This window comes from Calonectris borealis, chromosome 6 (assembly GCF_964195595.1).
Source record: "Calonectris borealis chromosome 6, bCalBor7.hap1.2, whole genome shotgun sequence".
Classification (NCBI taxonomy): domain Eukaryota; kingdom Metazoa; phylum Chordata; class Aves; order Procellariiformes; family Procellariidae; genus Calonectris; species Calonectris borealis.
The window spans coordinates 21,666,772-21,680,426 of NC_134317.1; positions in this window are offsets into that span (position 1 = coordinate 21,666,772).

The window sequence follows — 13,655 nt, forward strand, 5'->3', positions numbered from 1 at the left end:
CATCTTCCTTCACTCTTCCTGGTTAAATAAGTTAAAAACAATCTAAGTGTCAGAATAGATAGGAGTTATACTCTAACCTAAATTCTGTCAAGCTCTAGAACTTAAGGTCCAAAAGAGGGATTAATTCCAAAGACAATTTTTTTCTAGTGGGAATAATGTATAAGTTTATCTTCAGGACAAGTGTGATAGCTTGCGCACGATATCTTAGCTGCTTGAATCAAAGACTTTCTATGTAGCCAATGGACTGGGCTACACCTGGAAGTAAAAGGGAGGAGGATGAGAACAGCAGAGGATAGAAACTACAGCTATTGATATGATAAGCTCAGGATGGGTAACTCCGCTGGACAAATACACTGTGTATCTTGATGTACTGGGTGCTTTCCAAGAATGGTGCAAAACAGAGTGCCCTTGCAGCCCTGAAATAACACACAAGATCCACATCAGCATAGATCAAAGTCCTCAGGCACAGCATAAAACTGTTTGGGAACTAACAGTCATGGGTAAAGGAATACAGGATATGAAATCTTTAAGCTCTCAGTTCCACCTCATGGAGGCTAAGTGTAAGCTACTCTGTTCACTAAAAATCTCTGACTTCCAATTACGTATGAAAAGTCTCACCGCTGTCCTTGCAGAAGTCATGAAAGAATCCCCAGGTACAAAGCACCAGCCAGGCTGGTTTTCCAACAGCTTCACAAACAGAATCCTTGGCCTTCAAGTGCTCTTCAGATCACAATCTGATTTCCCCCTAACTAAACCTAATTGTCAAGTATTCTTGATGATGGTTTCATGAGTTATGGCAGTGGAGTACAGGTGTGGGCCCTAAAACACTCACTGAATACTCATAAGCATCCAGTACTATTTACAACATTGCAAACTCACCAAACTCCTCATGAGTGTCTACCATCAACAACATACTACACTGTGAATGCCAATAGGGGAGAAGGAATAGTTTCCTGTTAGGGGTGATAGTAGAAAACACTGCATTCTATTCCCAGGCTTTTCAACACACATGCATATATTATTGCAGTAAAATCTTAGGAAGATATTAAAAAAGGGGGAAAAATGAAGATCTCCACTGCTGTATATCTTTCAGTCATTTTTAGGCGTGCTGCTAACATAGCACTGTTTGTTACAAATTCTTGCAAAATGCAACGGGACAGTTAGTGGAAACTAGTTAGAAACTATCCCTGAATAGTCACTGGCTCAAAAAATAGTTTGTACATAAAAATATGATGCCCCTCGGTATCAGAAGAGAAGCAAGCTGTAGAGGTAGTACCTAAAAATTGAATTTGTATTTATATAAAGATATAAAGATATAAACTTATATTTATTTATATTTGCCTCATATATTGTTCATGAGGCAAGGCAAAATAAGGGAATGTGGTAGAAGATGGTTTGAAGAATTTCAGAAATAGTTTCTGACTCTGGAAAGGCAGTCAGACATATTGGAAGGAAGTTCATTCAACCTGGGTGGTAGAATGGCAAAGAGAATACAACATGTTTCAAATGTGAAGGAATTTGATATTTTGATGGAATGCATACTTAAGCTGCATGTATATTTTAGCAGTACAGCTTGGAAAAAGTATCATGTTTGTGGAAGTCAACTAAGTTGCTGGATTTTTTTGATCTGGGGGAAATTTCAGAAATTATCCCTCGGTATTCTCAATAGTCAAATCCCATCAGACGTGTTAAAACTGAACAGTAGTAAAATACTGTGAATTTGGAATAATATAAGTGAACACTTTGTATTTAGACTGTTTTATCTGCAGAGCATTTGTCCTTGCTGAAATTTAAACCATGCTGAAACTATCTGCTCTGATACCTTCTGCCAAAGTAGAATCTGCTGACTTTCTGTAAGGAATCAAGCCATATGTGGCACCTAAAACTTCTTATCCTGTAAAAGGAGGAAAATGCTTTCTTAGGACCACTGGATGTATATCACAACTCACATTACAGCAAGATTTAGTAAAATGAGAACAGATGAAGCCAGAAATATGGTGTTACTGAACAGAATGGCTCTTACCACTTCTTGGGTGACTAAGTCACATGAAAATTGAAGTATTTGGAGAGCTCCTCAAATGACCATAAAATCCTATTTCCACCCACTCAGCAAGCAAGCAAATGTTTCTGAAGTGGCCTGGAGGACATACTTGTAATACATGACAATACATGTGCCAACTTACACTGGTAGGCAACAAGAAAATCCTGTATTTTTTATCACAGACATTTAGAGAAGGTAGAACCCCTCACCTTTAAGCACAAATACTACAGTTGTATACACAACATACTTCACATACCATCTTTGTCATGACCCAAGGTTAATACTATCCTTTGATCAGGAATCCTAAAATAAACATAAAAACAGCTGGACTGGAACACTACAAAGCAAAAGCTGAGTCTTTCAAAGCCACTGAAAAGATAAACACAATAACCTTTAATTTCAGTAGATAAAATTTGCCTTTGAAAATTTCAGCAGAGATTACCTCTACCTCTTGCCAAAACATAAGCATCAATTAAGGTTTTGATCATGCAGGGTTTAGTTAAAATTTTCTTGGGTCCGCTAGCGTGGATGTGAGAACCACCTCATCTTTTTCCAGGAATGTAGAATGGAGATGTTTTTGTTTCTATCATCCTCCCCTTTTAATTAAAACATTTTTCTGATAATTTCTAGATACAAATAGACTTTCCAAATAAGCAACTGATTTAATGACTTTTCATATTTAGAAAGGAACTGCAGCTTTCACACTTAAATGGATATTCTACAGAAGTTTCTACAAGGGTTCTCTTAGCAGCAAAGCAACATTAATGGAAATATACCTCCAGAAAAAACCTGTCTATCTCTAATTTATGTATGTTTAAACAAGTACAGTTGTACAGTTGGAATCAATTTTGAAATTCAAGTAAGTTTGTACATATTCCTAGCCTGTCTGGAATTACTGTAGCTATAATATAAAATGATCAAAAGAGACATGAAATGAGCATTAAGACAGAAAGCTCAAATGATTGAATCTCTTTCCAAAAACCAAAATTAGAAATACCTCTTTTTCACTCAGTAATAATCTAAAATAACTCACAAGAAGGTTGGGAAAGAGCATGGGAAGAAATCTTAAAATCATGATCACTGACTGGAAGTGAAAGCAAATAATTGCTCAAAGATCCAACTCAATGAAAAAAGTTAGTCTCATTATTTCATTAAAAGTTTATGCAAAAGGTAAAAATATTAGTTTAAAATAGAGATACAACATACAAAACAGAAAATGCCTTTAGAAAATAGCAAAATATTTTAAAACCACCAGATTATTTACACTAAAATCTAATGTTTATCATTTAAAATATTGTTGTAAACTTTGAAAGGAATTATGGCTCCAGTTCTCCTCAGTGGATAGGACAAGACAAAACTCTCACAGTATCTGATCACAGTATATATAATTGTGCAGCTATGCAGTCACAAATGCTGCCTGCAGGGATCTAACTCCACATTGTGTGGGTACAGGGCTACTCATTTTAATTATTCTTACTCCAGATTCATGAGAAGAAAGCCTGCAGTTCACTACAAATTTATTTATGCCAAGTGGCTTGCTCATAGGAACATCATAAAAATGTTCAACACATCCAATAAAAACGTGGAAAAGGAGAATGTGCATCTACCTCATGTTTTCCTCTAGGGAAGAAAAAGGACAGTCTCAACTCAGAACTTCTGTCTTTATACAGTTAGAAGATCTGACTCCCCTCTCATTGAAGAGGTAGCTGATAACCACAAGCCACTACTCCACAGGCATTAATAATCACTTTAATTCCATTTTTACTTTCACTAGTTGCTACTGTCATGTGCAGATTACACTGCTGTGAGGTCACTCACTGCGTGACACTTTGCTTTTAAATTCTCGGGAAATATATGTTCCACTTAGTTGCAGACCCACAATAATCTCCCACAGGCCATAGCAACATCTATGCTAAACATCAGGCAGGGGCTGGGCAGGAGTGTGTATGTGTGTGTTTACCATTTGCCTTTGTCAGTATAACCCTGCTCTGTAAAGATGATTCCCAATTTGCCGGGGATATTCCTAGTAGTGTTGTGCTGGCTTTGGCTGGGATAGAGTTAATTTTCTTCACAGCAGCTAGTCTGGGGCTATGTTTTGGATTTGTGCTGGAAACAGTGTTGATAACACAGGGATGTTTCCGTTACTGCTGAGCAGTGCTCACACAGAGTCAAGGCCTTTTCTGCCTCTCACCCCACCCCACCAGCGAGCAGGCTGGGGGTGCACAAGAAGCTGGGAGGGGACACAGCTGGGACAGCTGACCCCAACTGACCAAAGGGATATTCCATACCATACGACGTCATGCTCAGCATGTAAAGCTGGGGGAAGAAGAAGGAAGGGGGGGACGTTCGGAGTGATGGCGTTTGTCTTCCCAAGTAACCATTACGTGTGATGGAGCCCTGCTTTCCTGGAGATGGCTGAACACCTGCCTGCCGATGGGAAGCAATGAATGAATTCCTTGTTTTGCTTTGCTTGCGTGCGTGGCTTTTGCTTTCCCTGTTAAACTGTCTTTATCTCAACCCACGAGCTTTCTCACTTTTACCCTTCCGATTCTCTCCCCCATCCCACCATGGGGGAGTGAGCAAGCCGCTGTGTGGTGCTTAGTTGCTGGCTGGGGTTAAACCATGACAAGTGTAAACCAGGGGAAAAGCTGTTTCAAATATCTACCATAGTATCTAGGATGTCAGGGCAGTCCCACTGTAGCCAAGCCCATGGCCACATCTAAATTCAATAAAGTGGGACAAATTTCTGTAGCCATAATAATCCTTAATGGAAAAGGATGCCCTGGTGAGAGTACATGAATATCACTGCATTCTGGGAAGCAGTTATCAAAACATGATATGGTCAAGGAAATGGATGCTCCCAAATACTGCACAAATCATCCCAAATGTTGGGATGATACTTGTATATAAACACATTACAATACATATTGTCTGTATGCAAAATAAATGAATAATTAAAATACGTAAAGAAAACAGACTAAGCTGTTTGTTTTGCTATTTAAAACAACAGGCTTACACAGTGCAATGAAATATTTATTCACCATGTTTTCCTTTTGCTGATCTATTTTTCTGGATTGATTACCTCTGAAAGCTTTCCTGACATGAGCTTTTGTATGCTGACAAAAGGGAGAAGAAGTGAAGCATCTTGATTAGCTACAATGCAGATCAGCTTCTAGTCAAGCTTACCAGACCAGGAAGAAGAGAGAGCATGTGGTCAGATGACTGCATCTATCATGCTAGGTTTTATGGGGAAGAGTAATCCACCCTCACGTTTTCACAGAAAGCTGAAAAACTAGCAGATAATACTTACAGCTGAGCTTTTAAATTGGCTGGCTCTTTTGAGAAATTGGCTATTTGTTTTGAGAAATAGTAACAGAAAGAGCGGTTAGATTTGATTGTCATGCAAGCTGTAGTTTTCTTAACAATTAATGTGCTGCCTCCTAATCAGTGGGTTTCAAAGAGCCATGCCCTGAGCCATGTTTCGATTCCTAAGGTCACCTGCCGTTAGCAAACGTTGATTGTACTCGACTGCAACTATATCAGTGTACATTGTCTATTCAAGTGTCCCTGAAAAAATATACTTTTTAACAAAAACCCACAGAAAAGTTTTTATGGCTATCTACTGAACTTAAAAGGCAAATAGACTTGCTGAACTACTTCTGCATAGTATATTAACATCCTCCAAGGGAGTATAACGTTTGTACTTTCTATATATGAGGATCTAGCCCTACTATTAAGTTCAACCTTCTAAAGCCTATGAATACCACTGCTTACATTGTGCATGAAAATGGAAAAAGATGTATCTGTAACAGCCACAACTGTTAAGCTGCTCTTTTAACTAGTACTAACCAGGCGCTTTATCTGTGCATCACTAGCTTGCTTTCAGTTGAACTCACTTAAATTTTAGTAATTGTTCTGACACAGATTATCATAAGTAGTTATGTGTTACCTGCCAGTGAAATAAATGAGACCTCTTTATTTCCAAGTAAAGTTATGCTGTGATTTGATAAACTAAGCCCAAAGTACAGAGAGAGGTTTATTCTATACATTATTGTCATTCAGTTAAAAGTGTCTTAGGATTTCAAAAATTTGTTTCTTTTTCACTTTTGCTTTGTAGGCAAAATGTAGGGAAAACAGTATTTTCTAACAAATAACCCTTTACTGAAATTTTAGTTTCATGGGTTTACTACTTCCTAATTTATGGAAAACGTGTAAGTACTATTAAAAATTATTACTAAATCCTCTAAGAAGTCCACACTGACTCCCAACAATAAGCTTCATCGAATAGCTATATTATTCAAGAAAAGAAAAAAACCCACAAAAACCCAAACAAAAAAGTGACACATTTGCATATATACTACAGATGCTGTGTTTCATCAGAGGCAAAAAATTTGTGCTGTCTAACATGAAAAGATCACCATTACAATGATAATCCTTGGTAACTACAGAGTCTGCATATGTCAGTGCCAACTAATTGCTGAACAACTTATGGGGGACCTGGAGAAGTTTTCAGGCCTGATCAGTCTCTACAGTGATCTTCAATCTTTTGCACAGGCCACAAATCATGTAATTTAGCTGCCTTACAGTGACTCCAATTTATGCTGTGACATGGAAGACGACACAGCCCCGAACCCAGAAAGGTGAAAGTGAAAGGGTGACAGCATCAGTTTTATGCACCTTGTTCTAACACTCCTCAGCTGCACCTAAAATTGGGATCTAGGAATACCTCGGTTCTTCCTAAATAAACTGTTGTTCTCTGAATACACTATATCCTGTCATAAAACCCTTAAATAATTCTTATTTGCTACAAAAATGGCAATCCTGTCCTAACTTTAACTCTGCTTACAGTTACCTATGTAATAATGTACATTGAATGAATTATCAAATATGGCTGTGAATGAAATGAAATGCTAGACTTGCACTAATGCATGGTAGACAACTAAGTTGGATTATATACCATCGGATTTGTATAATATGTGTACTAATTTCTCCCCTTCACAAGAAGTGCCCCGCAAATGCCACAAAGGACTGATTAGCCCTTCTGTATTGTGTTTCAATCATGTCCCTCTTGTGGTGTGTATTTTATACATGCTGATTGGTTTGTTCGGTTGGTTTTTTTGGGTTTGGTTTGGCTTTTTTTTTAATGGGAAGGGACATGCTTTTCTGTATTATACCTCCCTGGGCCACTTAGTTGGGGAGGCTTGAGGACTCCAAACAATTTGCTCAAAGGCTATTCTCTACCATCCAATAAAAAATAAGTATCATTACTGCAGCTGTATTACAGTATCCATGAAGATAAGACCCTGAGAATTCAGTGTCTGATACTTACTCCCTTTTTGCCAAATTGAAAAGATGACTTGAGCATGCTTTTGCCAGCACCCGTCATCTCAGATCTGTATACTCAAGTACTACAAGCCTTGCAAATAACTGCTCCTTTGCTGTATAGTAAATAATTCTTTTTAGGTACATACAACTCTTTAACAAAATAATTTATAAAATCCTTAACTTTTATTCCACACAGGGTAATTTGCAAAAAATTCAAAGAATTCATTAATTATTAATAGCAGAATAGTAGCAGAAGTTTAAAAGGAATACTAAAGTTTTGTAATTCATAACAGAATTAATTAAATACCAAGTAAAGAAGTTGCTAGTTTTTTTACTTTTTGACTATTAAATTTTTCACTATTAATTTCAAATCTATAGAGATTTCAGCTAAATTAATGTGTACTCACTGCTTGATAACTCCATTTGGCAGCTTGTATCATGCAAAATGTATCAAAATAGTTTTCTTATTACAAGACAAAACACATGGATTTTCTGATTTTTCCTTTTTGCATCCTTAGGATAAATGCAAAATTGAGAGTTTGAGAGAGATGCAGCACAGGGTAAGGATGAGGTTGAGAATGATATCAGACTTGTCAAAGCATCAGTGGAAAGGTCACAAGAGTCATCTAAGCTCTTCTGCCAAAGTGCCTAATTCAAATTCTAGTGCTCAGCTAAGTCAGAGTCTATTATTCCATTCATGTTTCTATGAATATTACAGTCCCTTGTACATGATAATATGGCTTCAAAGCTTCCCACTAAGGTGAAGAGAGAAAATGCACACCTGACCTGATGCTATTGCAGTTTGTGGCTGAAAAAAAAGCACTTCAGCAAACCCTTTATGATAGGTGTATTTAACATTTCCTAATGCTGCTTTGCCATTAGTAATTTTTAGCAATTAATCCCTAACAATGGGAATAGATTCTTTTAAGTGACATTCCTTACTACAGGTAAAACAACCTGAAAACACAGGTTGACTGCTGATGTCATCAATACATCAGTTCCATTCGCATGTGTGTACTGCCACAAGCAGAAAGGACAGAAGCTTGAAGGTCAAAGAGTATAGGGAAGCCCAATGGAAATATAATGTTGAATTTCTATCCATGCTTCTAGGAACATAAAAGATTACAGTCTGAGCAACGTCACCTTGTTACCGCATTATGAACAGTTGCAAATATTCTACATAAAATGCTACACCCTTGCAACTCATTTGCTTTTGAAACCAATATTTTCAATGACAACTTATGATCTCTAGTGAAAAGCAACTAATTCTTCAACTGATTTTTTAATGAAGAAAAAAAAAAATCAGTGTGCAGTACAGACCTTTAGATAGGCTTCTTTCTGCACACATCCTTAAGGCCACAAGTTATTTTCATGCTTTTTAGAGTGTTCAATATATTTCACAGAAGTACAGGGACACTGCAGCTACACAATGTTTTCACTAATAGCAGCCTCCGAGAGAAAAAGTGAAGAAATGAGCCAATGATAAACATTTTATTTTCTAGCTGAGATATAAACTCTGAATTCATCCCAAAACATCCAAAATGTTGACCTTTGCAAGCTGTGAATGACATACAAGTAAAAAACTACTATGCTTTAGGAACCTGAGCAGAACCAGAGCGTTAGAGCACCTCCTCTGGTTATCAAAATGCACTTCCACTGCACATGTGAGAACCCGTGGATTTTGCCAGGAATACAAATGAAGCTGCCTTGGCAACTGCAGTTTCACATGGCAGGGAAAGTTTCTCTCTTGAGTGGAAAGATAACCGGATTCTATCTTAAGTTTTATAGTTACTGCTCTGTCCCTCTGCTATAAAAGAGGCGGTAACAAAACATCACACGCATCTTCAATATGGTCATGGTACAAATATAACATATGAGAGTAAATAGCCCTCACACATCTGTCTTCGCACTTGGGACTTTATCAGAAAGAATGTAAATTAGGAGGAGAAATTTATACTGCTCTACCATGTAAACAGACAACCCCTATAAAGTCTTTGCACAGCAGTATCTTATTTTACGTAATGACTTCATTTTCTTGAAGTATTTGTGCAAAAGACAACACAAAGACCTTGCATTAATTACAAAATTAGGCAGTATTGTGTGTTTTGTCCATTTTGAAAGCTGTACGAGTAAGATGAAGAATCTGTTATTAGAATGCTTTATAGCTCTGCCGTTAGGAACGAGTTATAGTAAAATTTCACATACAAAGCTCACAATGACATTTTTCCTATACCAAAATTTAATTTAAGAGGGATATGCTGCATTTTAATAAAACATCTCACAGATTTCAAGTATATTGTTATGGTTCTCTAGGGAAAATGGAGCAAATTGTATTTTATATCCACTGAAGTTGTCTTGCTGATGCTTTAAGATATATTTTCTGGTTTTGTTTGAGCGCCATAGTATTTACATTTTCACATTATCTGCCAATATATATTCTCAGTAGTTACTCTTGTTATGATTATTTTCTCTTTTTACCATATGTTCACTATTACTCAATTGTTAAAGGTGCTTTGAAATGCATTCTATGACTGAGCATCTAATTCAGGAAGAAGTTATGTGTTGCTATGTTCCCTGATCATTTTCTCAGGGAAAGAATAGATCCTTGATTAGATTACTTTCCACACTGTATACGTGTTATATGGCTCGGTTTAGCCTTAGATTTCATAACTGGTTTTGTACAAAGTATTTGTATGTAGAAGGCTCATTAGATTAACAAATGTGTTTTTCTGTCAGTGAAGACCTTTAACGTCACTTTCTGACTTCCAGTTATGAACCAGGAACTAGTTATGACAAAACAGGATTAACATCCAACTATTTAATTAAAAACCCAAAATCCAGCATACACTTCACTGCATGAGACAGAATGACAGGTTATTCTTCCGTCCTAATCTTCTCCGTTTAGGAATGGCAGAGAAATAAGAACTGTATACTTAGCACAGAGCTAAAATAATTCCATAAACATAACAGTGAAAAATGTCACACTCAACTCACTGAAATTATAATCTGCAGGTAAGATGAATTTCCTGAGCCACCTCAGCTTTAGCATCGTCAACATCTCAATAATGAGAAGCTTCATTATTATCACTCTTGGAAAAGCAGGGGGTTAGGGGGGAGAGGTGTGAAGGGAGGAAGAGAAAACAAAAAACCAAACACCTGTAAAATAAAGAAGAATTATCCCATCTTTACTTGATGTAAGATCTCACGTATGATACTGTTCCAAATTCTCCTTATCCTTGACAGTTCCTTCTGCCATTGGAGTTCACCTCCAAATGATACGGTCCAGTTAATTTAGCTCTTTCAGGTAAATTGTGCCAAAGCACCTGTCTGACAAGTTCTCTGCATAACTGTTAATTATTCATACATTAAAGAAACAAAAAAGTTCATAGGGATGGAAACAAGCCCATTTTGTGTCAATGTTAAGATAAACAGAACTGTTCTAAGTAATTGCACAGCTTTTTTGACTACAGTTTAATGGTGCTCATGTAGAAAGTCTGCCTTGTATTATACGAGATATCATAGAAAATGACCATCATGGTCTCTCCTTAAAATCTTCAACTCTAAGAATATTTCAGTGAAGATGCCCAAATGTACAGCCATAAAAAACAGCTAGAATTTCAAACACAAAACTTGACTGCAAAAGTCGATCAAGGCTAACTGCTAACGATGTATTCTGTTTAAGCAAACATTTAAAAGCATGGAAAGGGAGAGTTAATATCCCAGTTGCCCCACCCTGCCCAAATATAACACCCTTAAAAAGGAGCTAAATAAGTTCTTTGCATCCCAGTCTTTCTGTGGTGTGAATGATTTGTTATGTCATCATCCAGAAGTCCCTTCCCTGAATCCTCACTCAGTTGTGGCTCTAGGAGGAGACTAAGTGTGGACATTCTTTCATTGTACATATGGAATCTTGCCCATGACAAAGAAATGCATTCTTAGTTTTGGTGTTCTTGAAAGGATATCACCCAACACCCTTGAAAGGGTATCACCCCAAGAACATCACTACTAAGACTGACAAAAAAATTTATATGGATTTTTTTGTATCATTATTCAATACTTCATACTTTCTTTTTATGTTGTTAGTCCAACATATTCAGATATTCCATTGAAATGAAAGTTATGTTTTAACAACCAATAGTCGTGAAGTATGATTTCTGCAGTTACAAGTATGATTTCTTACAATTATGCTTCACAACTTTAGTTAGGATTCTTGGTCCTAGGCTACCTAGGATATGCTAGGTACTAGAGAAATGGCAGGTAAGCTGGCCTGCCCAGCAGAGCTGCTTGTCTGCAATTCTGACCAGATGAAATGGGTGGCTAAATAGACAAATAGAAATAGGATGGATGGCAACTGATTGCAAAAATGAGTGCATCCGCAGACATTAGCAAGGCTAGATCAGGGCAGAAACAGCCACAAATCTCATGATCATTGTGTTAAGATTGACCAGTCTTGAATGGAAACACAGACTCTTGAAAGCATTCTTTCTGAAAAATCACTTTGCTTTTACTATCGAAGTAACTGTGTTCTGGAGCTAAGGTAGTTGCATTGTGATGAAATATGTATTTATATCTGACAAGGAAAATACATTTCTAATGCAGGTTGTACACCTTATTTGGTGTTTCTCAACAATTCAGTTCATTGCTTTTAAGTGGCTGAATTTTCTAAAAGATGCAACAGGTGACCTCAGTGTTGCTTGTTAGCAACTAGAACAAACTTCTGCAACAAATTCTTCAATTTTGTTTTTAAAATGTTTTCTTTTTGCTTTTCAATAAATACAAGAGTGTGTTATCGCTCCAGTTTAAACATAAGAGGTGAGATGTACTGCAGATTCAGTAACAGTAACAGTGCATGAGAAATCTTCTAAGTGATGATCCAAAACTTACTAAAGTTAACAGGAGGGCTTCCTGGTGCTCAGCTGCAAACATATGTGCACATCTAAATTTAGTCTCTCAGTGGCACATCTGAGTGACTATTTTGTTACTGGTGTTGCATTTACAACCGTATGCAGTTAAAGACTATATTAATATTGCAATTGTGATGCCCTTCAACATATTGGAGCAAGTTGCTGAACCCAGCACTCCTGCTGAACTAAACATGGCAGTTTATGACTATTCACCAAACCTAAAGATGCACAATTAAATATGTATTAAGAGCAATTGATTAATTAATTGGTGTGCTTGCAGCAAAAATTTGTGTTATACTTCAGTAAAAGAGAATATTTACCTTGCTTTATGAGGTGGTTTGACTACTGTCTTCACTGAAGAACAGACATGTACTAACTAAAGCTCCCATGGTAGAATTCAGGTACTGCTGAAGGGTAACCGAAGATCAGAGAAGCATACCTCTAACTAGAGGGTCTAGTAGAAAGTATATTACTGCCCAACTGTAAATGGGAACTCCCAAATAACTGCATGGCCCAAGTGGTACATTAAACTTTTAGAAATATTTCAAACTGGACAGACTGAAGAAATTAATAGAAGAATATTTAAAAAGATACATGGCAGGAAAACACTTGTAAAAAAGCAAAATGAGCAGAAGGAATATTACAAAGATATAATGTAAGAAAAGCTATACAGAAAGACACCATCTGCAGATGAGACAGACCGATTTCAGTCTGCAAGACAAAAAAGGAAATAAATTGTATCAGGAAAAGTATACAGAGATCAAGTTGATATAAGCTGATGTACATTAAGCAATTAACTGTAGTGATCAGATTTGTGTGTTGTGGTCTCTTACCAGAAACAGACAACGAGACAGTTACATTTCTGTAGATTCAAGGAAGAATTCAGTTGACTAAAATGCCTTGCGAGTTCTGCTGGAAAGGAAAGTGTAGCATAAGAGCACTTAGGAGATGCACAGACAACAACAGTGCCATGTGAACGTGAGAAGTCACTGGTTCATTGTCTGCACCAGAACACTATTTGGTTTGTCCAATGGAAAATCCAGTGTAAACTAAGTATCGCAGAGCCGACTAAGTTGCAAAGGGAGATTCTGCTTTATAACCTTCATAATTATTTTGTTCATCATTCAACTTAAGGTAGCTCACAAAAACAGTATCTAAGTTAGACTAAATATGTATGAAAAGCAAATCAAGGGCATTACTGTGTCTAGAAAAAGGAAACAGTCCTTGCAAACAGAAAGAAAAGAAGGAAAGTATTAAGTAATTCATATAGCTGAGCACTTTGCAAAAAAATGCTCGCTGTGAATTGTATATGGATATCTGGTTTTATGACTGGAAAACTGATCTTGAAACTTCAGAAAGAAAATTTTATGTCATTAATTTTAAAT